The sequence below is a fragment of the Phocoena sinus genome, chromosome 6, assembly GCF_008692025.1.
Source record: "Phocoena sinus isolate mPhoSin1 chromosome 6, mPhoSin1.pri, whole genome shotgun sequence".
In the NCBI taxonomy this organism is placed as follows: Eukaryota; Metazoa; Chordata; class Mammalia; order Artiodactyla; family Phocoenidae; genus Phocoena; species Phocoena sinus.
In genome coordinates, this window is record NC_045768.1 from 6,564,318 (window position 1) to 6,588,221 (window position 23,904).

The following is a 23,904-nucleotide window of genomic DNA, read 5'->3' on the forward strand; positions in this document are numbered from 1 at the left end:
TCTGGAGAAAAAAACAAAACCACACAACAAACAAACAAGCAAACCCAGGTCAATACCCAGCTCTGCTACTTAGCCGGCTGTGTGACCTCCTAATGCCAAGGTTTTCCCATCTGTAAAATGGGGGATGATAAGTATAGCTGCCTCTTAGGGTGGCTGCTGACCAAGGTGAGCCCTAGCTCCCTGCTCGGATCTCAGTAATCCAGACATTAGGGAATCTGCCCAGAATCTTCCCGGTGCTAGGGCTTCCTGGGCAGGGAGGAGGGTAACTGTGGAAGCCGAAGCACAGAGAAGGCAGCGACAGGCCCGAGGTCACACAGCCCGACCAGGATGGAGGCTCTGTCCCCGCTGGGCCCAGCAGTGCAGCCTCGCGGCCCCCGCAGCCCCTACCTTCCCTGAGTGCCAAGCCCTGTAGGGACATGCCCTGCAGGGACGTGCAGGGCCTCGCGGAGGGCGCGCCGGCCAAGCCGCGGGATGAAAGGGGAATCCGCCCAAACCTGCCTCCCTCCCGGCTCGCCCGCCACTCCCGCCACCGGATCAGGCCGGGGCGGCGGGCTTTGATGTCGGCGGAGTCGCAGCGGCCCCAGCGTCCGGCCAGCTTGGAGCCTCCGGGAGGCCGACTTGAAAGGGCAGCGGTGGGTCCAGCCTTCCCGGACCTCCCGGGGGAGGGGATGAGGCGGGAGAGAGGGTGTGGAACGTCCAAGCCCCGCCCATGGAGCTAAGAAGAGGGTTGTCCTCGGCGTTCAAGGCCCCGCCGGCGGGTACCATGCCAGCGCCACCCGTCGTGACGCTCCCACTAAGCCCCTGGGCCAGACAATAACTGTGGTTCCCAGATATTGCCCTATCTCGGGCCCTAGCATATGCTGTTCCTCCTGCCTGAAAAGTCCTTCCCACCTTTTCCTTCCAGGCCTCAGGGTCAGCTCTTGGGTTGGGGCTTTATCTCTTCTTGTGAGCCTTCCTCGGAACCGCTCCCCAGCCCTGCCAGGTGCCCTCCTCCCGGTCCGCTGCCGCAGCGCCCCCCGCGGCAGCCCACGCTCTGGTAACCGGCCCCCCTCCACATCCTGATCAGCTGTGGGTTCGCACTTGGCAAACAGGGAAAAGGAATCTTTCAGTAACAGCAGCCATAATAATAAGTCTTAGGGGCAGCCCGTCTGGTGGGGGCAGGTGGAGGGCGCTGAGAGAATGCCAGGTTCCCAGTACACCGTATCCTCCAATTACAAAGCTGTGTGGCCTTTCTCCCCACCTCCAGCCCGGGCCTTGCCCTCACTGCAGAGGGGCTCAACCACGGACAGCTTCCAGAAAGCCCCAGCCTCCTGACTCCCTGCTCCAGTGTCCCATGATGCCTCCTTGAACCCTCTCCTCTGCCCGCCCAGCTGACTTCCCGCGCCTGTCCCAGCGCCCCAGAGTGGCAGGCTGGGGACAGAGTTCTGGTTCCAAGTTGCAGATGGGGGCACTGAGGCCCACAAAAGGGTCAGGTCCCAGAACTTGGGGGACAGAGCTGGCAGTGCTAGGCCTCAGGAAAGAGAGGGAGCCCCTCAGGCTAGATTCAAACCTAAGAGTCCATTCAACCAAGGCCTCCTGGGTCCAGGCACCATCCTTTTGTGGAGGGGGGCCGGGGCTTTCATATACTAAATACAGGAACAAACTGGCCGCAAGCCTCAAGACAGGTTTCGGTGTTCTGTCTCAGGAACTGCTGTTTAGATGCTGCACGGCACCATATAACTGGCCGTATGTACACACAAATCCAAGGGCAGGTCTGGAAGGGCCCTCGGTGCTTCCCCGGGGCGGGGGGGGGCGTGGTTAGGCGGGGTGTAGAGGTGGATGTGAGGCCTAGGTGGGCCAAACCAGATGCCAGCTTCAGCCTCCCCTCCAGCTCCAGCTTTCTGCCTCCCCAGGGGACTGGGTAATCTGTCTGCAGCTCCCCCCACCCCTCCCGCTCCTCCCACCCCCATCCCACCGTCTGCTGTCTCCTGGGTTAAGCTGGCAGCGGGGAGAAGGGAGAGAGAATGGAGGGCTCACTCCGGGGGCAGGAGACCTGACTCCCGCCTGGGCCAAGCCTCTCAGCCTGTTTTCTCATCTTTCCTGGAAGTTTGGACTAATTCTCCTACTTCCTCCCTTTAATGAGTGTTTGCTGAGCACTTACTCTGTGCCAGCCCTGTGCTAAGTGCTGTCATGCCTCTGTGGACAGGATCGATTCATCATTTAGTGGGGGGAACAGACGCGAATCAAATAGATCCACAAATACAGGCTATGATGGTAGAACTACAGACGGTTCAGAGAAAAGGCTCTACTCCAGACATCAGGAAGGCTTCCTGCAGGAAGTGGCAAGGATGAATTGAAAGCAAAGGCCAGGGCAGGTGAGAGTAAGTGGTGGCAATGGCAGAAGGCAGAGTGGGTGGGTGGGCTGGATTTTGTGAGTGTGAGAGAGGGGACTCATGGCAGGAGGGAAGAGCAGGGTGGTGTGGCAGAGGCCAGGGGACAGCAAGGGGTCTGGGCAGGGTCCTGGTTCAGCAGGGCCTTGCCGGACCTGGGAACCCACAGAATCCAGCCCAGAAGGTCCTCACTGCCCGGCTGAGGGAACGCAATGGGTGTGACCAAAAGAAGCAGGAGGGATTAAATTGGGGTTAGAAGACAATCCCAGCCTGTATTTCAGACCCCACCTAGAATGGACTGGCCAACGGAGAAACCAGAAGCTAGGCTCTGAGGAGGTATGATGGGTGGGGCTGGCTCCAAAGTGCATGGCAAGTAGAAAGGGCGTGTGATCCACGCTCCTAGAAGACTTTTTCTTCCCCTAGGCACGTGGGTTCTTCGTACTGTGGCGTGTGGGCTCTTTAGTTTGCGGCCTGCGGGCTCTCTGGTTGAGGCCTGCGGGCTGTCTGGTTGACGGGTGCAAGTTCAGTAGCTGTGGCGCACAAGCTCAGTAGTTGTGGCGTGTGGGCTTAGTTGCCCCGCGGCATATGGGGTCTTAGTTCCCCAACCAAGGATCGAACCCGAGTCCCCTGCATTGGAAGATGGATTCTTTACCACTGGACCACCAGGGAAGTCCCCCCTCAGGACCCAATCTAAATGTTCCCTCTACTGTGAAGACTTCCAGAACACACCTCCACCCTCTGCCTCTGTCCCCTCTATGATTTCATGCACGGTTCAACCATGTGTTCTAAAACGGCCATCTTTCATTGGACCCCTACTATGTGTCAGGTACTTGCTGAACGCTTTGACTCAGAGAGAGAAATAGCTCGCCTGGGTGCCACAGCTGGGAAGAGGCAGGACCAGGCTAGGGGCCCAGGACCACCAGACTCCACACCAGGCTTGTGCTCCTCGAAGGGTGGGGTCCATCTTCATCCCTTTACCTCTCCTCTCCTCCCACCTCAGATCTCAGCTCAGCTGTTCCCTCCTCCCGAGGCCCTCCGTGGACTGTCCTCCAAGTCAGTCAGTGCCTCTTCCACCCCCCATGCTGTTCTCCATTCCCTCGTTTCATTTCCTTCACAGCTCTTGTCACAACTGCAATTATTTCCTTCTTTGTTTACATGGTTATGGATCCGCCACAAGTCTCAAGTCAACTGAAGTCCCCACGAGGCAGGGACTGTATGTCTTCCTCACTGCTGCACCTCTGTGTTAAAAAGGATTTGGTTGTGGGCTTCCCTGGTGGCACAGTAGTTGAGAGTCCGCCTGCCGATGCAGGGGACACGGGTTCGTGCCCCGGTCCGGGAAGATCCCACATGCCGCGGAGCGGCTGGGCCCCTGAGCCATGGCCGCTGAGCCTGCGCGTCCGGAGCCTGTGCTCCGCAACGGGAGGGGCCACAACAGTGAGAGGCCCGCGTACCGCAAAAAAAAAAAAAAAAAAAAAGGATTTGGTTGTGCTTCACACAGGGCAGACTTCAAATAGTAGTGGTTTAAGCAAGAAAAGTTTCTATTCTTTGCTGAAATAAATACAAGCAGTCAGGGCTGGTATGAGAGTCCATGGCCACTGGGGACCCGGGCTCCTACTGTCTTGTTGCCCTGCCGTCCTCGACACACAGCTGCAGCCTCGCAGTGCACAACGGCTGCTCCAGCTTCAGCCTCCATGCTCACAATCTAATCCCAGAAAAGAGAAAAAAGGGAGAAGGTGTCCCCCCTGTCCTTTAAGGAGGCTCCAAGGGAGTGAGCCCCAGCACTTCTGCCAACATCCCATTGGTCAGAACTTGGTCACATGGCCACATCTAGCTGCAAGGGAAGGTGGGAAATGTAGTCTCTAGGCCAGGCAGTTCTATGTCTAGCTAAGAATGAGGGGTGCTATTCGGTTTTTTGTTTGTTTGTTTTTTTAATTTATTTTATTTTTGGCTGCGTTGGGTCTTCATTGCTGCGCGCGGGCTTTCTCTAGTTGCATCGAGCGGGGGCTACTCTTCGTTGTGGTGCGTGGGCTTCTCATTGCGGTGGCTTCTCTTGTTGCGGAGCATGGGCTCTAGGCGCGTGGGCTTCAGTAGTTGCGGCACGCGGGCTCAGTAGTTGTGGCTCGTGGGCTCTAGAGCGCAGGCTCAGTAGTTGTGGCGCACGGGCTTAATTGCTCCGTGGCATGTGGGATCTTCCCGGACCAGGGCTCGAACCCGTGTCCCCTGCATTGGCAGGCGGATTCTTAACCACTGCGCCACCAGCGAAGCCCAGGAGTGCTATTCTTATGGTTGAAGAGAAAAGAGACCTAGCAGCCTGTGTCAACAGTTCTCATCTCCTGGCTTATAACAATAATAATAATGATAATAATACCAGCTGACGTGTATTTATTACGTTACTTTGCAGTCGTTCATTTAATCCTCACAATAACCCTCAAGGTAGGGAAACTGAGGAACAGCATTAGTCAAATCACCTGCCCAAGGCCACCCGGCTGGTAAGTGGTGGAGCTGGGCTGCGAACCTAGGGCCTTCTAGCTCTAGAGCTGGTATGTCTCTGCTTCTCTGCAGCGCCTGATAAATAGCTGCACAATGAACTACTGACCTGACTGAATTTGCTCATCTCCATGTGCCCCATAAATGCACTGGGCACCCCCTCAGTGTGGGTTCCCCCCTTGGGCTGGCTCAGGGTCTGGGCTGTGGCCTCCAGGACTGAGCCTGGCCTGATGCAAGGGGGCTCAGCGAGGCCAGCTCCTGGACAGGGCAGGGGGGTTTACCACTTGGAGGGGACGGAGGGGCAGGGCAGCTGTGATGGAGGGTTCCAGAGAGCCAAGGGGGAGGGGCGACGTGGAGGCAGCCCCTGGCCTCCTTCACAAACTGGGACTGGATCAGTGTGAAAAGATCTTTCCAGGGCAGTGTGGACGCTGGGGTGGCCCTGCCCCAGCTTCTGGCTCCTGGGGTGTCCTGATTCTGGGGGAGCACGCAGGTGAGCCTGGGGGTGGGTAGGAGCCTGGGGATGTTGTCTCACCAGCGTTTCTCCAACGCCTCCCCTGGGTGGTGGCTGCCTCCCCGTGGGGTGTCTTGCCAAGGAGCTCTTCCTGGGGACATCTTCCTACTTAATCCATCTGGGTGTGGTGCAGAGAGAGGAGGCCTGGAAAGGCCAGTCTCCAGCCTTGAGGCTCCACCCCTCAGGGAGAGAGGCCCAGACGACCAGAGAGCCCCGTTGTCTCTCCACCCAGCCCCACCTGGACACCAGTCGCCCATCTGCTGGGCCTCCTGCCAGATTCCGCAAAGCTCTTCCTTCTGGCTCACGGCAGAGGTCAGCTGAGCGCAGGAGGGCAGCAGCTCCGCTGTGTGTCACCTTCTCTCCAGGATCCAGGTGGAGACATAGCTGTTTTCGTGGTAAGCCAGGGTCCCTGCCTACTTTGCAGGTTTGAACTGTTCTTAATACGCAGTACGTGCTCAACCAGTTGCCCTGAATCCCCACACAACCCAGGAAGAGGGCTCCACGATTATCTCCATCTTCCCAATGGGCCCGTGGGGCTCAGAAAGGGGGTGAGACTCCCCATGGGTGGCCCACCAGGGACATGGCAGAGTAAGGACTCCCTGCTCCAAGCTCCCTGGAGTGCCCTTGGTTCCAGGTCCTGGAGCCCCCCCTCCCCTTTGCCCCCGGGAGAGGTCCAGAGCCTGGTGGGGCCCAGCTCACTGGCTGCTGGCATTGTTTCCCCAAACTGGGAGATGCCAATCAGGCCTAGGGGAATTCATACAGGACTTACGGGTCCCCAGCGGCTCAAACTTCAACTCCTCCTTGGCCAGCTCTTACCTCTGGCAAGGGAGAGGCAGGCCTCAAGTTGGAGCCAAAGAGCCGAAGACCTCAGGAGCATCTTGACTGCTTCCCAGGAAGCCTGGAAGGCGCTCCCTGTCTTCTAGGCAGCAGTGGTGGGCCCCGTGCCTATCCCGGGCAGTGTGTAAAGGCTGGGGGAGGAGGACGTGGGAGAAGCACTGCCGAGCCCTCCAGGGGCTTACAGTCAGGCTAGGCGGGTGGGCCCATGGTAATCACGAGAGGCAAGAAGCTCAGAGTCAGAGAGATTGGAAGGTGCTGTGCTGCTGGCTTTGAAGGAGGATGGGGCCACAGCCAAGGAAAGTGGGCAGCCTCTAGAAGCTGGAAAAAGCAAAATTCTCCCCTAGACCCACAGAAGGAACACAGCCCTACTGACATCTGGACTTTGGGCTTCTGACCCCCAGACCATAAGAGAATACATTTGGGTTAAGCCACTAAGCCCATACGGGGGTGTTGCACCAGCTCTTCTCCCAGGTCTTAGCCAGCCCTGCTGTTCCAGAAAGAAAAGAAGTAATATGCAGTGATGCAAATGATTAAGGGGCAGAGGTGGGAGCTTTCTGAGGTCATGGGGTCACAGAGGAGTCCTTGTCTGGGACTTTCCATCTGTATTTCCTCCAGGAAACAAAACTAGCCCGTTTGACTGCCGAGCCTGGGGCTGCTGGGGAGCCTGAGAGGTGAGTAGGAGAAACAGGAGAATGTGCTTCCGAAGCAGAGCTGTGGCGCCCCTCTGGGCTGCTGTCGGCCGCTGCCTGCCTTCACCAGGAGGCCTCAGGGCCCAGGGGTCACAAGCTTAGCCTGGAGACCGGAGCCCGGGCGCTGCTTCTCCGCTGTGCTGAGCTGTCACCTGAGTCTCTGGACAGGTTCCCCCACCTCTCCGAGCCTCAGTTTTCTCTTCGGTAAAATGCAGACAATTGGTAGGACTTAGCTGTAGGGCCCAACTGGATGCCACGTGTGTGAAGAGCTCAGCACAGGGCCAGGCACACAGGTGTATCCCTGCGTGTGTCCGGGTGGGCAGGCATGTGTGTACAGGTGCTTGTGGACAGGTGTGCACGTGCAGGTCTGCGTGTGCCAGGACCTGTGTGCAGGTACATATGCAGTCTGGATGAGTATTCTGAAATTCACCTTTGACCTGTCACTGCCCAGCTCACAGCCCGCTGTTGGCCCAGGGAGAAGTTCACCTCTTCACCATGGCCTCCAGGACCCAGCACCGTCTAGCACCTGCAACCTCTCCACCTCCCCAACGGCCCAGCTCGCACCCTAAGATCCAGCCCTGCCTGCTTCCACTCCGTTCCTTAGGTGGGTCACGTTCCTGTGGGAGTCCAGGCCTTCGCCCATGCTATTCCCTCTGTCTGGAACACTTTTCCCTTTTCCTCCTCACTGACTAGCTCCTACTCAGTCTTTGGGTCTTGGAAAGGTTACCTCCTCCAGGTAGCCTTCCCTGACTGCTACCCCCACTGGGATGATTACCCTTTGACCTCACAGCAACTCCCTCCCATGTGCTCCCCTGGTCTCAGCACTAACCACAGGGTAGGATAATCGCTTGTGAGCATCCTTCCTCCTTCTGAGGTCCTGTTCTGAGGGCAGAAACCCTGTCACCAGCACCCAGCATGGGGTCTAGCCCAGAGCAGGTGCTCAGAACTTTGTGGAATGAATGAATGAACGAGTGAATGCACAGGTGTGGGTACATGAGCGAGGAGGCTGCGATCACACGCGTGTGCACGTGTGTGCTTGCTCGATGCTGGAGGGGTGTGCAGCCCGTATGTTCCTGCAGGTAGTGATGGGGGACAGTGGTGGAGTCAAGACTGTGCCCTGGAGGGCGGCTGGAGCAGGGGGAGGCCAGAGCGCTCCACTCCCCACTCCGGTCCCCTCTCCCCTGCACAGAGCGTGGACTCAGGGAGGCTGCTTTACTGTCGGAGGGGGAGGAGAGAGTGGGAGAAGGAAGGAGGATGCCTGCAGCCTTCAGCAGCTGACACGTTCTTCTCCTTCCTTCCTCCCTGACCTCCCCATGACCTCCATCCCCCAGCCTGGGCTCCTCCACTGAATGGGGGAAGGGGCAGAGACCTCCCAGTGTCCGCAGGGGACACCAAGCCAGGCACTACTTCTCCAGGCAGCCGCCCCCCCCCGCATCCCCCCAGCTCTGGCCGGGGTCCTGGGTCCTGGGTCCTGGGTCCTGCGGAGGACCTGATCAGGCCAGGAGGGGGGCAAGCTGGGGTGCGGTGGCCCCTTAGCCCAGACAGCCTGCCTGGTCCCTCCCTCATCCGTGGGTGAGGCAGGTCATGCCACCTCTCTGACTTTTAATCCTGTCATCTGTAAAATGGCACCACAGCACTCCCTTGCAGTGTTGTAGCAATTAATGAGATCATGTTTACAGAAGGTTTGACACAGTGTCTGGGGATGGAGAATGCTTGTGAGTATAATTTTTTTTTTTTTTTTTGCGGTACGCGGGCCTCTCACTGTTGTGGCCTCTCCCCAACAGGCTCCGGACGCGCAGGCTCAGCGGCCATGGCCCACGGGCCCAGCCGCTCCGCGGCATGTGGGATCTTCCCAGACCGGGGCACGAACCCGCGTCCCCTGCATCGGCAGGCGGACTCTCAACCACTGCGCCACCAGGGAAGCCCTCGTGAGTATAACTTTGTCAATATCGTCATCACCCCACCTCCTCCCCAGTAGCCATCCTGCCCTGAGAACCGCGCAGATTTGGCGTCAGCGCACCCCGGGACCGTAAGAGGGCTCTGTCTTGCTCTTACTTTTGTCCCCAGCCTCTTGCACAGTGTCTGGCACCGAGCAGTTGCTCAAAAAATGTATGTTAAATGAATGAACCAGCAGACTCATGTGGATTTAAAGCACTTCCTCTCTCCAGGCCTCAGTATCCTCGTGTGTAAAACTGTGTGTCCACAAACTAAGAATCTCTGAGGTCCCTCCCAGCTTGAAATCAGGACTGGATTTTGTTTTTCATTTTTATCGGGGTTTAGTTAATTTAAAATGTGGTGTCAGTTTCAGGTGAGGACTGGATATTATTGTGCTGAGTTTTGCGTCTTTTTTTTTTTTTTTTTTTTTAATATTCATGCCAGCTAACACATCCCCAGGCCCCCTCCCCTGGACACACTGCCGACCTGCCTTGACCCCATTCTCCATCATGGAGAGCTGGTGCAGGGGTCTCAAAACACAGATGTCTGCCAGAGAAAGACAAGAGTCTAACGTGCTCACAGGGCCCCACATGTCCCAGCCCTTGGGAGTTTTTCCAGCCTCATCTGAAGCCTCCACCAGCTCCACTCCACAGGGCTTCTCTCTGCCCCTTCTCCCCGTGGCCCTCCCTGCGGCCCTCCCTGCACAGGTCCTTTGAACAACACATGCTGTTCCCTCAAGCTGCCATGCCGTTCCCTCCCTCTTTAGCTAGGTGACTGCCACTCAGTCTTCAGATCTCCACTCTAGGGCCCCACACTCTGGGAAGCCCTCCCTAACCTCTCCTGAGACTGGGTCAAACCACCCCATTACTGACTGCCTTTCTCTCCCAGCATCTGTTCTGATCAGAAAGTTCGTTGTGTGTGTTTTCCCCACTAGACCACGTGCTCTTGGAGGTCAGCCCTGGTCGGCCTCTCCCTTCCATTGCTACAACACAGCTAAGAGCCTGGCACACAGGAGGTGCTTGATAACGGTTGGCCACTGCCAGCATCCCCCGCCACCCCCCGAGGGGGAGTCTCTGAGGGTCTCTGCATAGCACCCTCACGGCCGAGCGTCAGGCGGCCCCATGATAATGAGTGTGGGCAGGGTGGAGGTTCATGCTTGTCCTTGGGGGAGTGGAACACCCACAGGGGGAGGATCAGGGCAGTGGCAGGGAGGGGCATGACCTCCGGGCGCACATGCCCAGTCCCTGCCCTCTGCCCTGCATCATAACCTGCTCTCAGGGAAAGTCCCGTGTCGTAGCCACAACATTTTGGAATTAATCCCATTCTTTGAGTTTGGCCTCTGCTGGAGAGAGCTCGGTCCTGAGACTTGGGATGAATCCCAGCCCCACCTCTCATTGCTGTGCACCGTTAGGCAGAGCCCTATCCCTCTCTGGGCCTCAGTTCCTCATATAGAAAATGGAGACAATAGTAGTCCCTGCTGCAGGGGGTAGGAGTTAGTGAGGTGCTCTGTGCACAGTGCCCAGCTAGGACAGGAGGGTGCTCACTGCAGAACTGGGACACAGGGAGTAAGGCAGGTGTGGTCTTCAGGGGGCACCCCCAAAGCCACTCTGTGGCTGGTCTGCAGCAGGCATGAGGGAAGGTGGTAGAAAGAGCCTGAGTGCTTAGGTGAGCTCAGAGCGCCCGTGAGTGTGTGTGTGTGTGTGTGTGTGTGTGTGTGTGTGTGTGTGTGTGTAACGCTGCTGGAGAACAGACTTCAGAGGAGAGGCGGGAGGGAATGAGCTGGCAAAGCTTAGCGCTGCAGCAACAGCAGAGCCAGAGGCCCAGAGGCGGGGAGCTGGAGGGAGCTTCCCAAGGCCAATACAGTCAAGGCTGGAGAAGGAGGGGTGGGTCTGGATAGAGGGAGGGGCTTCCCAGACGTGGGAGGGGAGACTGGGCCAGGGCGGGTCTGAAGACTTGCTGGGTTCCTAGTATCCCTAGCGTGGAGGGCTTGCACTCTGCCGCCCAAAGACCCCTGTTTGCATTTGGGCTCTGCTACTCACCAGCTGTGTGACCCTGGGCGAGTCCTTTGCCTCTCAAAGCCTCTGTTTCTTTGGTTGTAAGATGGGACGATAATAGAATATACCTGTGTATTGGTTTCCCAGGGCTGACATAACAAAGTGCCACAGACCGGATGGCTTAAACAACAGAAATTTATTTTCTTCCAGCCTGGAGGCTGGAAACCCATGACCAAGGTATAGGCAGAGCTGGTTTCTTCTCCCTCCTTGGCTTGTAGACGGCCATCTTCTTGCTGTGTCTCCATGTGATCCTTCCTCTGTGCGTGTCTGTGTCCCAACCTCCTCTTCTTAGAAGGACACCAGTCATATTGGATTAGGGCCCATCCTGATGACCTCATTTTAACTTAATTACCTCTTTAAAGACCCTGTGTCCAAATATAGTCACATCTAAGGTACTGGGAGTTAGGACTTCAACCTACTAATTCGGCGGGGAGGGGTTAGGGACATAATTCTGCCCATAACACTTGTTTGGTCTGGGCTTCCTGAAAGCAGGCTAAAATAAAGGCTGAGGTACGAGTAGTTTGTTTGGGAGTACAGTTGCAGGGGAAAGAGTGAGGGATGGGGAGAGGGGAGAGGGAAACAGGAGAGGAAAGAGAACCAATACAAATGTGCATTCCTGAGTTCACCATTAAGGCAACCTGGGTGACCAGGCCCCCAGGGTTGTCCGGGATTCCTTATGAAATGCATCTTGGGACCATCTGCCTGGGGAAGAAAGGGGGAGGCACCCCATAGCTCCGTCTCCCTCGGATCAAGGGTTGGCCTGAATGGTGTTACAGCTGATCTCTGAGCGGGTTCCTGATGGGGAGAGGGACATCCCATATGGGGCATCAGTGAACTCCCAGGGCAGGAAGAGAGATGCAGCTCAGGGTGAGGCACTGTTGGCCTGCAGTTGTCTGGCCAGACCCTGCAGGGGCTGTTTATTCACCGCCACTGGGCCTGGATGAAGAGGCAAAGCCAAGACGTTGGAAGTAGCGCAGGAAAGGTATTCAATACAGTCCACCCATTGCAGGACTCAGCTCTGCCCCTGCCCTGCACTGGGCCCGGCCCATTAGAGTCCCCTTAAAGGAGCTGGCCATCCACAGTCCCTGCAAAGACTTGACACAAGCCTGTTACTGAAGCAAACTATTGCCCCCGCAGCTGGATCTGGGGTAGATGACCCACCCCTGAACAGTAACTCCTTTCTCGGCCTGCTGGTCCCTGGCGTGAGGCCTCCAAAGTGGTCAGATGGCAGTCACAGCTTTGAGTTCAGCGGGACCCATTCTGTGCCGGGTGGAGCCCTCCCTCCACTTCCTGTTCCCTCCCTCCACTTCCTGTTCCCTCCCTCCAGCTCTCCCCCCCCACCCCCACCCAGTCCCAGGGAACCGGTACCTCTTCTCTGACAAAATCTCAGGCTGCAGGGAGGAGAAGTACAAATCTACAAGTGAGGCACTGGAGTGATGGAGGCGGGCACAATCCCATTTCCACAGCTTGTTCCTGGACAGTGTGTCCTAGTTTTTGGGGTCACAGCACCATTGATTAGCTGTGGGTTCTGGACACAGGGTGTCGCACGGGCTGGCTGCCCCAGCGTTCTGCCAGGCCCATTGCTCCAGGGTCAGACCAGTGGCTACCGTGCTCGCACACCCACTGTGCTCTTTCCTTGCCATAAAGTAGGGCCCTTGGTCCAAGGCCCAGGGGGACGGGATCCCATGTCTCCAGATCAAGAATTCTGTAAGGCCTTGGATGTCATCTGCCATGGTGCTCTGAGAGATGGGACGGACTGAATATACATCTCTCTGAAAAGGGAGGCTTGGTCTCACTGTGGAGGCTGAAGTTGCCCTGGATGGCCTCCCAGGGCATCAGCCACCATTGGGTGTGGGCAAAGGGGCAGCTACTAGGCTGACCCACACAGGCCCTTTCTGAGATGACTGGCGGACAAAGCCACCAGTTGAGAGACAGGACAAGGGGACTCTGAACGCTGTAGCCTGGTTTCTGCCTGGGATCCTCAAATCCTTCCTGATAGGCAATCGTTCCTCCCAGGCTCGGGACAGGCGGACAGGGCACTGGGTCAAGCACAGCCTCCTGGCCACGGGACCCTGGGTGGGTCCTGGTCTCCGATCCCTCGTCTGGCCTTAGGGGAACTGAGGTACTGACATGATGCTGGGAGCCAGACCCTTGACGTGGCTGTTGTTAGTCCAGCCGAGGCACAGAGGGGCACCCAGGGGACATCAGTCCTACGTTGACTCCCAGTCCAATGCTCCTTCGACCACTCCTCGAGAGAAAGCGTGGGGGTCATGGGGGGAGGGAGAGGATGGGAGAGGCAGGACCTTATGCCCACTCCCCTCCATACTGCCCCGCACATAGTAGGTGCTTACTGTGTGTTGAATGACTGAATGACTGTCTGGGTGGGTGGGTGGATGGACAAACAGGTGGGTGTGGCCTAGCTCCGTTTGTTCCAAATCCCAGCCACCCAGTCCAGCCCTTCCCTCCCCTGCTAACCTCATTCGGTTGCTAGCAGTCTCGAGCTTTCATTTCTGCCGAGTCACTGCTCTCAACCCCGTGATGGGGCTGGGTGTGCCAGGAATCCGGAGGGAAGGAGACAGACAGAACCTTAGAACTTCACCACTAACTCCATTTTCGAGATGAGGAAACTGAGGCAGGGGAATGTCCTGAGGTTTGTTCAGCCCCAGAACAGCCCACCACCCCAGAAGCCAAGGGCCCCGCCCCCTGCCTGGCTCACTCACCATCATGCAGAAGCCTTAGACTCCTCTGTCAGATTTGGGTAACTGGTTTGGAGGGGAGGTGGGGCGGAGGGAGTCTGGTCAGCAGATTGGGTTCCCTGAGTCATTCCGAGTCATTCCCAGTCCTCCCGAAGATGTCCTAACACAACCCATGTTGCTCCAAGGAAGCTCCCAGCCCCCCTCTGACCCAGCCTCTGGGCTGCCCGCACCCTTCCCTACCCTCGCGAGTCTCTCCTCTCTTCTCTCTTCTTCTCTGGCCCTTCTCACCCTTCTGCAGGGTCTGGAGCCAAGACCCAGGAGCCCACCTCTGACCCCCACATGTACTGTGGCCTTGGGTAGGCCTCTGCCCCTCTCTGAGCCTCCGTGGCCCAGCTGGGGCGGCTGGCTACCTGAGTCCCGTCTGACCTTGACCTTCCAGGCCTCCTGGCCATTGGAGCCCTGTCCTCCCTTCTCCCTCTGTCTGTACACCCCCCTTCTCTCTAGACACCCTCCTATCTCACCTTCTCCCCGCTCTGCTCTCCTTCCTCCTGCCCACCCTTCTCAGAGAATGCCAAGTCTGCAGCTTTCCCTGACCTTGAGCAGACAGCAGGCTGGGAGCTTTGCAAAGGGGGCAGCTCAGAGCTTTGCAAAGGGGCCTCTGGCAATGAAGCCCTGCTCAGTTGGTCCTGGGGGGCTGCACTGCCCTTGCAACCCCTCCTCACACCCTATGCCACACGCCCTAGTTTACTTTTCTCCATGGCTTTTCTCGTCTTCTCACTAGTTACTTCACTTACATGTTTATCGTTCATGCCCTCGTTAGAAGGTCAGTTCCACGAGGGCAGGGACTTTTGTCTGCTTCATCACTGCTCTGTCCTCCAGCCCAGAACAGTACCTGGCGCACAGTAGGTGCTCAGTGAGTGAGTGAAGATTTCGTCCACTCTCTAATGACCACCGCCATTTATGGGGCACGCACTTGCGCACACCCATCTACAGCCCTGCGCACCGACGACTACGCCAGCCCCTTTGGGCAGATGGGGAAACTGAGGCTCGGAGAGGAAGAGCCCAAAGGGCAGAACCAGTCCAAGGTCACACAGTGGTAACTGGTAAAGGCCGGATTCGAACCCACGTGTCCAGACCACGGCGCCTGCGCTGTTGGTCCTCCCTCCCAGAAGTGATGGGGGGGCAGATGCACCGCTGGCCCGCCCAGGGAAAGCCGAGGGGGCGGGGTCAGTCCAGGTCCTCGGCCACGCCCTTACTTGTGGAACAGAGAAACTGAGGCCCTCCGGTTGCATCGGATACCCTGGAAACCTTCCCAAACTCGAGTCAGTCCGGGAACCGGCCCGCGGTCCCCCCCACCCCCCCCGCCCCGGCCCGAGGCGGAGCTTCTCCAGCGCCCACCGGGAGCCGGGGAGGGAGAGAAAAATGAGTTTTCCTGCCGCCCGGTGGCGGTGTCAATTGATCGGGCGCGGGCGGGGGCCGAGCGCCGGGCTGGGGGCCTTGCTCGCAGCTGCAGGCGCACAATTATCGGGAGAAAACTGGGGCGGCTGCCGCGGCGAAATTAGTTATCGATCCCACGGCGGGGCCGCGGGGCCGCGCTCTGCGCTGAAGGCTGCAGACCCGGGCCGGGGCCGCCGGGCGGGCTGAGGGGGGGAGGAGGAGGGGGCGGGCCCTGCCTCCCCTCCCCTCCCCTCGGCCGTCCTCCACTTCCTCCTCCCCTCCCCCCGCCCGCCCTGCCTCTATGCTCCCTCCTCGCCCATTCATCCCGCCGCTGTATCGACCCAAGGCCGACCCCGCGCTGATAGGCGCCCCCACCCACTACCACCCGCTCTCCCCAGCTTGGCCCCGGCCCCGGCGCTGGCCGCCCCGTCCCGTGGGCCTGGCACCCGGAGCCCCGCTTGGGTGCGGAGAACGCCCCTAATGTGGGCCCTGCCCCTGGAGAGCCCCAGAGCTGGCCGGGGAGGACCAACCCCTGCTCCCAGATTTTGGAGCCCTGCTGTCTGGGAAAGTGCGTGACCTCAGCCTCAGTTTCCTCTCCCGTATAAACCCGGGCAGTTCCTACGTCTAGCTTGTTGAGAGGATAAAAGGGGAGGCTTTATGAGGAGTGCCTGGGCTTGTCGCCCGGAAGGAAGCGTGTTGGGGGTTTATTTCACGTTTATACCACCATTTCTTACCAGCGACTCTAGGAGATGTGTCATAACCCCATTTTATAGATGAGTAAACTAAGCTCAGAGAGGGGAGGTGCCCTGTCCACCCCATACAGCCAGCAAATGGCCCCATGACACTAGAACCCAGCTAACAGAGGGGAGATTGGGGGAGTCTTCTCAGTGGGTGCTGACATATCAAAAGGCTGGGGGAGTGGTCAGGGAGGGAGGGGGGTCAGGTCAGGTCCTCCAGGCCCACTTGGCTCAGGGCAGCTCACCTCTGCAGCCTCCAGGGAGGAAGGAAAGGGGAGGAGTGGGGGAGGCCTCTCCTTTCCCAGTACTAGCCTGGTCCAGGGGAGGTGGTTCCAGGCTGGAAAGTAGGGAATCTGAGCTCTAATCCTGTCCCTCCACTCACCAGCGTGTGACCTTGGGCAAGCCCCGGTCCCTGTCCCAGGCCTTCAACAAAAAGGGGTTTGGACCTTATGTGCCCCCAGGGAGAGGTTGGCAGGGCCAGATCATGGAGGGCTTTGGAGTGTCCCAGCGAAGGGGAACACAGAAAGGCTTTGAGCGGGGGGATGACAGGGTCAAGTTCGCCCCCACAGCTGGAGTCCTGGCTCTGCTCGTAGTCTCTCTGAGCCTCAGTTTCCTCCCCGGTGAAATGGAGATAATGATCTCCACCGCTGTACGGGCTGTGGGCTTTGGACTGGGTCAGCCCTGGGTTCAAGTCTTCCCTTAAAGCTATGGGCCCTTGGGTACTACCAACAAGTGGCTCAATCAAAGGGGCAGGGTGGTATAGAAACTTGAGGTCTCCGTGCTCCCTCTCCCAAGATTTCCTGACTCCCCAAATGGGACTCCAGAGGCGGTGCTGAAGGGGAGGTGGCCCCTATGCTGGCCACAGGGGCCCTGGCCTGAGGCTGAGGAGAGGTAGGGCCGGAGCGCTGGAGGCTGACGGGCTGTTCCTGCCTTTTCTCCCTGTGGGTGGCAGGGACCCCGGAAAAGGGGTCCTGAGCTGAGGGGACAAAGTGCCCCCTTGCTGGCTGTGAGGGCAAATAGAAACTTATGGGGGGGGGGGGCACAGGCTGGCCTGCGGGGGCCTTAGGTTCTGTAAAAATTGACCTTCATCTGCTCTGGGGAGCTGGATGTGTGCTATTATTTTTATTTGGTTGCTGTTTAGTTATACAGGTGGGTTCACTTTGTGAAAATTCTTACAGCTGAACACCTAGCATGTAACTGAGGCCCAGAGAAAATCAGTACCCTGGCCGGGTCCCCCAGCGCTAAGGCAGGGCCAAGCAAGACCTGCCCTCCTGGCTGCAAGGCCATGGGTTTTCTGTGACAACCCCCTCCCTCCTGCCCCATCTGACATTCCACCTGCCCTCAGTATGTGTAGCGGAGGAGAATCAACGGGGAAGGAGGGGAGGAAGAGGAGGGTGGGAGGAAGGAGAAGGAGTAACCATCCTGAAAGTCCCCCTTCCCTGCCACCGGGCCCATCCCAGCCCCACTCACTCACAAGGGACCCCTGGCCACTCCCCAGACTGTCTGTCGCCCTCCTGCCTCTGAGCTGTTGCCCAAGCTGTTTCCCAGTGTTCGGCTCTGCAAACCTCTGGGCACCAGGCCCTGAGCTGGGCTTCAGGGGTGCAGCCGTGAACGAAGGGGCCACAGTCCCTGCCCCCATGGCGCTTTCATGAACGTGTTGAACGCCTTTAGTTAGGCTTTTCTAAGCACCCAGGTATGAATGAGGACATATCTGCACGTGCATTTTTGTATGTGTGTATTTGGGCGTTGTGTACCCGGGCATGGCTGTGCACGTGGGCATGCATGTACACATATATAAGCACGAGTGGCTCCGTATATGCACAGATAACTGTGTGTGTGTATGCATGTGTACATCTATGGAAATGTGCACGTTTGTATGTGCGTCTTGCATGTGCCTGTGTACATCTGCTTGCGCTTAGTTCTCAGTGCACATTTGTGTGTGGGGTGAATGTCTCTGTGAATGCTTATAAGCACGTGGAATGGGCACCCCTGTGGATGCACGGAGCTACAGGGATGCGTATGAAATGGCCGTGTGTGCCTGGACACCTGCTCTGTGTTTGCATTCTGGGTGCGTAATGTGTGCGCGCTGGCACGCATGGGTATGCAGGTACACGTGGTGCAGGAGCTCACCTTTGTGGTTTCATGCCTTCCTTGTGTTTGCATACGCCCGTGTGTAATTCCTCTACACGCATGCCTGTTAGTGTAGGTAGCTCCTCCCAAGCGCATGCACGTTTCCGAGGTTGCTTACGTTTGTGCCTGGGTCTCTGTTTGTCTCCACGCACGTTTGGAGCATACACACAGCACCCTGGGTGTGTGTAACCCCACATTCATTAGGGAGCACAGCACGCTCCCAGGGGGAGGAGGGCACTTGCCGGTCTTTCAGCAGAGTGCAAAAGGACAGGGAGACCGGGGCAGGGCTTGCCTGCTACTTACCTGGTAGAAGATTCTGAAGAGGGAGGTAGAAGCTGGACAGGACGGCCAGCTGCCCCCTGCACCCGGCTTGGGTCCAGGGAAACGGCCTCCTCCCTGCACCCCCCGGGGCCTCTAGGGCTGGCAGAGGCAAGAGACATCAGGTGGCCCTGCCGAGCAGGCTGAGTCCTCCCCTGGGCCCCTTGCCAAGAGAGGCTCTCCTGAGCCTCTGAGCTTAGAGAGGCAGGCCGCCGCATGCCGCGTCCCTGCTTGGGCCTCTCACACCTGCGTCCCGGCCTGTCTGCTCTGAACATCCTCGGGCTCCAGTGGCAGGCCGTGGGGCCTGGCTCCTCTTGACTTTTGCACCATTCCACCTCCCTGGCTTCAAGGCCCAGGTCGGGGCTGGGCCAGAGCTCTCCTCTCAGGAGCTGGAGCCTCCTGTGAAGGCATGCACGAGCGCATCCTTCCTTAAGCTGCCCGCCTGGGTGGGAGTGATGGAGCCCGGTGTGCAGAAAATGAGCTTGCTTGCACTCTCTTTTTCTCTCTTTCTCTCTCCATAGGAATCTCTGTGGTTCCTAACCCAAGTCTGTGATGCTCTTCCGCCCACCACAGCTTGCCTCTCCCTCCACCCCCACGCAACTCCCTCACCCGTTTGTGGTTCCTGCACCCTGGTCCCTGGGATCACCTCCTCACCCCTGGCACAATGCTTCATGCTCAGAAGACTTTGGGGCCTCCCACAGTCCTCCTCTCCAGGCTCAGTGTTCCTCTGGCACCACCAGGACGCCCTGGCCAATATGCTGGTCTCTCCCTTTCTCCATCCTGTTGTTTCTGGGGGCCTTAGCTGGGCCCCTGCACTGTGGTCCACGCTGACCTGGTCATCACTTCCACGGCTGCACTTCTGAGGTCTGAAATTCAGACGTCCCCGCCTCCACCCCATCTCCCACCCATCTAGTCCTCACTCTTGCGAGAATATTTTATGCTTGCCACCCTCTTCCAGACCCCTGTGGTCCCAACCCTCCCCAGAACATCTACCACTTTCTGTGCAATATCCTGAGACAGTCCTGCCCTGGGGCCAAGCCAGCCACGCCAGACTTCACCTCTGAGTGACAACATGGCCACTTTAGACCAGTCTCTCAGCAGGGCCAGTCCACCTGGGTACCGTGCTCCTTGGGTTTCCCTACTCCCTCTCTGCATGTCCCTTCTCAGCTCCCCATGTGGCCCTCAGGCTCTGCCTCTTGATTAACTGATGGTGTGTCCTGGGGTCTGCCCCTGGCCCTCAGCTCTCTCCAGCAGGACCCACCAAGTCCATGGCCTCCTGGACTTTTATCTCCAGTCCATTGCCTTCTGGACACTAGACCCATCATGCCTGCTGCCCTTGACACCTCCATCTGTGTCCCTAAAGCTGACACAGATCCCACCGTGCCTGCGCCCCCTGCAGGCCTCCCCCTCAGAGAATGGTACCCCAGCCGTGTCTCCTGGGCCAGAAGCGAGGGCATCACCCTTGTCTGCTCCTCCACTTCCAGTCGGTCACCAGGCATCTGTGGTTGGGGTTCATTGAGCTTCTTGGATACAGGTTTCATTAAATTTGGAAAATTTTCATCCATGATTTCTTCCACTATTTCTCCTGTTCCCCTTCCTCTTTTCCTCTGGGACTCCCCATATATTCGGCTGCTTGGAATTATCCTACAGCTGACTGGTGTTATCTCCATTTTTAAAAAAAATTCTTTTCTCTCTGTTTCATTTTGGATAGGTTTCATTGCTGTGCCTTCAGGTTCATTAACTTTTCTTCTGTTTTGTCTAATCTGCCACAAATCCAATTCAGTGTATTTTTCATCTCAGACATTGTAATTTTCGACTCTTAAAAGTTAATTTGGGGGCTTCTCTGGTGGCGCAGTGGTTGGGAGTCCGCCTGCCGATGCAGGGGACACGGGTTCGTGCCCCGGTCCGGGAAGATCCCACATGCCGCGGAGCGGCTGGGCCCGTGAGCCATGGCCGCTGAGCTTGCGCGTCCGGAGCCTGTGCTCTGCAACGGGAGAGGCCACAACAGTGAGAGGCCCGTGTACCGAAAAAAAAAAAAAAAAAGTTAATTTGGATCTTTTTTTTTTAATTAATTAATTTATTTTTGGCTGTGTTGGGTCTTTGTTGCTGCACGCGGGCTTTCTCTAGTTGCGGTGAGCGGGGGCTACTCTTAGTTGCGGTGCACGGGCTTCTCATTGCAGTGGCTTCTCTTGTTGCGGAGCACGGGCTCTAGGCGCGGAGGCTTCAGTAGTTGTGGCACAATAGTTGTGGGTTCAATAGTTGTGGGCTCAATAGTTGTGGCTCGCGGGCTCTGTATTTGTGGCTCGCGGGCCCTAGGCGCGCAGGCTCAGTAGTTGTGGCGCACGGGCTTAGTTGCTCCGCGGCATGTGAGATCTTCCTGGACCAGGGCTCGAACCTGTGTCCCCTGCATTGGCAGGCAGATTCTTAACCACTGCGCCACCAGGGAAGCCCCTGGATCTTTTTTCATAACTTCATGTCTCTAACATTTCGAAAATATGGAATACAGTTATAAAAACTGTTTTAGAATCCTTTTCTGCTAATTCTAACATCTGTGTCCGTTCTGGGTCAGGTTCAATTGATTGATTATTCTTTTCTTTATGGGTCATGTTTCCTTGCTTCTTTGCACACCTGGTAATGTTTGGTGGACGCCAGATGTGATTTTTGGATATTTTTGTATTTTTATAAATCTGCTTGTGGTTTATTCTGGGAAGCAGTTAAATTACTTGGGATCCAATTGATCCTTCTGGGGCTTGCTTTATGATTTATTAGGTGGGTTTTTAGCAATGCTCCGTTTAGGGCTAATTATTCCCCACCTCTGAGACAAGACCTTCCTAAATGCTATACCCACTTCCCTGTGAATTATGAGTTTTCCAGCCTGACTGGTGGGAACAGGCAGTATTCCCAACCCTGTATGAGCATCAGACACAGTTCCCTCTAATCCCTTCAGATGGTTCTTTCTTGAAAACCACTGTTTCATGTTTTTTTTTTTTTTGGTCCGAATTTTTTGGTTGTTTCAAGTGGGATAGGAAATCTGGCCTCTGTTACTCCATCTTGGCCAGAATCAGAAGTTAGTTACCAAGTCTTAATGATTCTACTTCTTAGTAACTCTTGGATCTATCTACTTCTCTCCCACCCCCTGCCAGCGACCCAGACTCCACTGCCTCTTGCCTGGGGTGACACTCATAGCCTCCCAGGCTGTGTCTACTCCATTCAGTCATTCCATGCAGCAGCAGCGGCCAGAGCCATCTTCCCAGCAATCTGACCACGCCTCTCCTTAGTTTGAACGCTTTCACTCCTCACTGTCTTGGAGTTAATTTCAAACTCCTACTTGTGGCTCATCAGGTCTTTTTTTTTTTAAGATTTATTTTTTTTAATTAATTGATTTACTTATTTTGTTTCGGCTGTGCCGGGTCTTAGCTGCGGCACGCGGGATGTTCGTTGTGGCACGCAGGACCTTTTGGTTGCAGCATGCAGACTTAGTTGCGGCTTGCGGACTCTCAGTTGCGGCGTGCAGACTTCTTAGTTGCGGCATGTGGGATCTAGTTCCTCGACCAGGGATCGAACCCAGGCCCCCTGCATTGGCAGCGCGGCGTCTTACCCACTGGGCCACCAGGGAGGTCCCGCTCATCAGGTCTTGATACAGCCAACCAGACTGAACTGCGTGTAACTCTCCCAACGGGTCATTCTTGCTCTGTGGGGCCTTTGCTCTGCTGTTTCCCCTGCCAGGAGCCCCTGCTTCCCCTCTCCTCTTCTCCCCCACCTGCTCTCACCTCTCCCTTTTGCGAACCTGCACAAATTGCTCTGGAGTGTAGCTGCCTGGGAGGTCTGTGTCCCCTAGTTTGGGCCTCCCTGACGGCAAGACCCTGGCCCCTCAGGCTGAGCCCTGCCTAACTTATCACTGAATGAATGAATGACAAGAAGAAAAGAGAATAATGGACAACAAGGAGGGCTGCCATGGAGGGGAGGGAGACCAGGACGGACTATGGCTCAAGAGACTGTGTCCTCCTCCCAGCCCTCCCCCAGTTGCTGTGTGATCTCGGGCCCTCACGGCACACGATGAAGTGGTCTCTGAGGTCCCCTCTGGATCTGTCACAACACCCGCCCGTTTCCGCAGCATCGTGGAATGAGTCGCGGTCACGCTGAACCCATCCTCCTTGTTTGACCGATGGGGAAACCGAGGCCCAGTCGTGGGGGCGAGCTGGACCCCCAGGTCACTCAGCGCGTCATCGGCAGAGCCCAGCTTGAGGCCCGCATGCTGGCTCAGTTCAGGGATTCTGGGCTTTGGTAAAGAGAGTGGAGAAAAAGGAGGCCCTACTCTCTGTGTCCTGGGGTGGGGGGCGGGTGGCCTCGCGGGCAGGCTGGGGCACTCCGGGGCTGGGGCCAGGCCTTCTCCGTGCCTGACGCTTCCCCAGGATTCAGAACCCACCAGCAGAGAAGAGGAGAAAAGGGTCACCACGAAGCAGTCACACATCCGACTCCGGGATGACCTGCGGAGAGGCTCAAGGTCAGCCTGAGGTCAGCCCCTGTCCAGCTTAATTATTTATTAACCAGGCAAGTCCAGGCACTGCGTTAATGACCAACACGAGGCTGGGGAAGGGGTAAATTCTTCCCCCGAGTGTGGGCATGACCTGCAAGGGCGGGGAAGCCCGTAAATGAGCAGCTGGTGGGAAAGCTCTTCCCTCATTCATTCATTCGTTCGTTCATTCATTCACTCGCTCACTAATCCACTTCTCTCTCACTTTTTTTTTTCTTTTTTGTGGTACACGGGCCTCACTGTTGTGGCCTCTCCCGTTGCGGAGCACAGGCTCCGGACGCGCAGGCTCAGCGGCCACGGCTCACGGGCGCAGCCACTCCGCGGCATGTGGGATCTTCCCGGACCGGGGCACGAACCGGTGTCCCCTGCATCGGCAGGCGGACTCTCAACCACTGCGCCACCAGGGAAGCCCCTATTATTTTTATTTATTTATTTATTTTTTATTTTGTGGTACGCGGGCCTCTCACTGTTGTGGCCTCTCCCGTTGCGGAGCTCAGGCTCTGGATGCACAGGCTCAGCGGCCATGGCTCACAGGCGCAGCCACTCCGCGGCATGTGGGATCTTCCCGGACCGGGGCACGAACCCGCGTCTCCTGCATCGGCAGGCGGCCTCTCAACCACTGCACCAGGGAAGCTCCACTTCTCTCTCTGTGCCTGTCAATGAGCAGAATCCTGGAGCCCCAGCTGGTGGGGGGACAGAGCCTTGGAGACAAGGACAGAGTGGTCAGTGATGTGGCAGGGGAAGCACAGGGGTCTGGGAAGGGCAGGGGAGACCCCCAGGCCAGCTTGGTGGAGTCGGCGAAGCTGCTTGGAGAGGGGGAGGCCCCCGAGGACACCAGCAGGTCTCACATGGCTGGACCACATCTGCTGGTTTGTGTGGTGTGGAGGCCCTTGTTGGGCTCTCAGTCCCACCCCACCCTGGCTCAACTTCTGTAACATCCCTGCCCGGCAGGGATGACGCCATCAAGCCCACTTCTATCCTTGCTTTCCCTTCACCAAGAGACTAAGCTGGGGATTTCCTCCAATGGTCCGGCCAGCTCCTGCCCCCATCCCCGGCGCCTGGCCCCCAGCTAATACCCCTGGACAGATGGATGAGACAGGGGCCCAGGGTGGTCCAAGTGTGGGCTGAGGAGGAAGGCGGGGGGCACCGCTGAGGTGGAGGTCCTGCCCG

The 23,904-nt window shown here is 57.4% G+C and overlaps 1 long non-coding RNA gene across 1 annotated transcript; it reads right to left on the minus strand.

The window, feature by feature from the left end:
* Window positions 1-11,231: 11,231 nt before the first annotated feature.
* LOC116755993 lies at window positions 11,232-13,549 on the minus strand. Its single transcript, XR_004350502.1, has 3 exons — window positions 13,358-13,549; window positions 12,251-12,369; window positions 11,232-11,818 (listed from the first exon to the last, which is right to left on the minus strand). It is a non-coding gene; the product is annotated as an uncharacterized LOC116755993 (long non-coding RNA).
* Window positions 13,550-23,904: the final 10,355 nt, after the last annotated feature.